This window comes from Heterocephalus glaber, unplaced genomic scaffold, assembly GCF_053883595.1.
Source record: "Heterocephalus glaber isolate CG9 unplaced genomic scaffold, H.glaber_assembly_v1.0 deba00001572, whole genome shotgun sequence".
Lineage (NCBI taxonomy): Eukaryota > Metazoa > Chordata > Mammalia > Rodentia > Bathyergidae > Heterocephalus > Heterocephalus glaber.
In genome coordinates, this window is record NW_028258357.1 from 6,717,499 (window position 1) to 6,720,461 (window position 2,963).

The window sequence follows — 2,963 nt, forward strand, 5'->3', positions numbered from 1 at the left end:
TAAAACCTTATTGGTGAAAATTGACTTTATATTTTCATTCCATGTACTTAATATTCCCATATAATTCTTCTAAATTTTTACTCCTCAGAGGTCATTCCGGACATGCTCTGGACATGCTTGATTCTTGTCGGCTATAACACAAGGCTATATCAGTTGAAAGCTGGGAAAACCAAAGAAAAAGAGAAACAACAAAAACAAACCCCCAAAGGTACAATGGATGTTCTAGGTTTTTATCTAAAAGTCAAAGCCATTGTGACCTTTGCTTAATAATGATGTTGCAAGAGAAATTTCTGGAGTTAATGCAATGGAAGACACAGGGACAAAACTGAGGATATTTTGATGGATGTGTCAAAGTTGTCTGAGATACAACCAAAAATAATTTCTTTTTCTATGCATATTTTTCAATTTTTAGTCCTTCTCCCCTATTAAGTAGAGGAATGTCCAATCTACACCCCTGGATTGGATGTAGCTAGCTTGCCTATGTTGCACTGAGTGAAGAATTTTCTTGGAATGTTTTTAAAACATATAATATAGTTGATGCGTGTAAATAATAAAGTATTATTTTGAAATATTTTATTATGGCAGAGTCTAATAATTAGACCAATCAAAACACCTTACCTTCATTTCTTCTTAGAAAAGAACCTCACTGACAGCAAGAGTAGACATCAAAATATTTCTGTATCCGAGTAACTTTCCCTACCTCCTCAGTAAAAGAATATTCTATTTCTTATTGCTGGCAACCCATAAGATTATTATTTTCACAGATGTAGATAATAAAAATAGTTAATACAGAAGAAAAATCTCTTTTTAAACAGTCTAAAAGCCTGAATCCTTATGGTGATCTTCTGAGGAAAGCCTCTGAATCAGGAAATAGTGGGTTTGATAGTGTTAAAGAACAAAATATTAGAGCACTTGTTAAAGGTGTAAGGAAAACTTTATTTAGTACTATTGCAGTAAGTATCAAATGAAAGCATTATGGGAGAGAGATAACAAAGACAGCTAAGGATTTGTAACTGATTAGCAGAATAAGAGCAGTCAATAAATGGAAAAATTATCAAGCAAGTTTAATGGAATTCTTTCTAAACTGACATCAGTATTCTTCTTGAAGGCAGGTCAAGGATTTAGCCAATAAGGTAGAAGATGAAGAATTGATGAGATATCAAGGGTCATCTGCTATCAATAGAAGTAGGATATTTTTGCTAAACTCACTTAGCATGAGTCCTCCTAACACAGCAAGTCAGACCTAGCAAGAACCATACAAAGAAGACCTAGTTCAAATTCTAGTTGAGAAGCGAGCTCAAAGCAGTCTAATAAAATTTGAAGGAGTGTTTGTTGGTAGCATGTTTTATTAACTTCAAAATGACAGTGATGTAACCAATAAAAAGATTCATTTTCTTTTAATTTCAGCCTCCAGAAAAAGCAGAAGACACTCCCATTAACGGTTCTTCATTTTTTCATAAATTCAACAGAAGCTTTCTGCATCAAATACTTGCTTCTGTTGGTAAAGACATGTGGCATAGAATATCAGTTGATGTAGGGGCAGAGGATTGGTTGGCCAAGATAAATCTCACTTGTATCATCAACACAGACAACAGTTTCTTTTACTGGTGTAGATTTAATATTCACTTTCAAATCATAGTAAATGATTCTATATGGTATCCTCTGAGGCTCCAACACTACCATTTCATAGAAAATATAGCTTGCCTGCACAGAAGCCATCTGTGGGATATGCTGAACAGGGAAAGGATATCATAAATTATAAAAATTCTCTTCTCTCACTGCTTTTCTTTTATTTTCAGTGATCCATGATACTTAGCAAAACCCTCTAAACCTAGGGACTTAAGAGAATGATCATTATTCTCTTGCTCATAATTTTTTAGTTCATGAAATCAGGCAGGACTCAGTTGGCTTGACTCAATTCTGTGCCATTTGGTTCTGGCTGGGGTGGCCTTCTTGAGACAGGATTAAACATGGCCTCATCAAAAATTGGTTTGTGAAATTATTGTCAACTAGGCCATTCTAGTTCTCTTTTATCTGATTTCTGTCTTCCTATTTTTTCAACTTCCATGTGCATCTTAGATGGATAATTCAAACTTCTTAGCAAGGTTGAAAGAACTCCTGAAGCATTTACCCAGCACTCACAGAGCATTCTCCCAATTTATCAAAGCCCTCAATAGCTTAGCCTAGATTTAAGGGGACAGGAAACAAGGAGATAGTAAATTAGCTTGACTTACTGATGAAAAGAATGACATTCACAATGAAGGGTTGGGTAGGATTGGTGGCAGGCATCTTTGCAGATAGTCAAACTTCTAAAGCCGCAATATTTCATAACGTTCCCTCAGTCAAATATACTATCTACCTTCTGAAGCCCCAAAGTCAAATTAATCAGACTTGAAATCCAGTATTTCATGATTTACATCAGGTCCAGAAGTGAGTGGGGCTTCACTTGATCCAGGGACCTGAGAATTAAACATAAAATTTATCTTCTCCCCTTCCATTTACCTCATACATCCATTCAAAAGGCTACTGTAGCTCATGTCTGCTACCCATATTCTGACTCTTGCTGGGTTATCCAATATGAGCTCACTTCCTCATCTAGAGGACTCAGTATTAATTTTTGATTAGGCACCAGGGACTTCTCATGACGTTGTGATCTCTCATTTTCCAAGGCTTCTCTCTGTCCACACAATCTGCTGGGCAGAAGAACTTGGATTCCTTCTACTCACAGATTAGTTTCCAAAAAATAAAAATAAAAATAGAAATGTCATATGAAGCCAAAAAAGTAATATATATTGCTTTCACCATTTTTTCTCAAATCAATTAAAGTAGGTGCAAGAAGAAAGGGATTGGACTTCAAACTGATGAGGGGGAAACATCCATCTATAGGAGTGGCAGGAAATTTGGCAGCTCTCTCTGCAGAACATCCACCACAGTTCATCTTGATGCTTTCACGTTCATTTAAC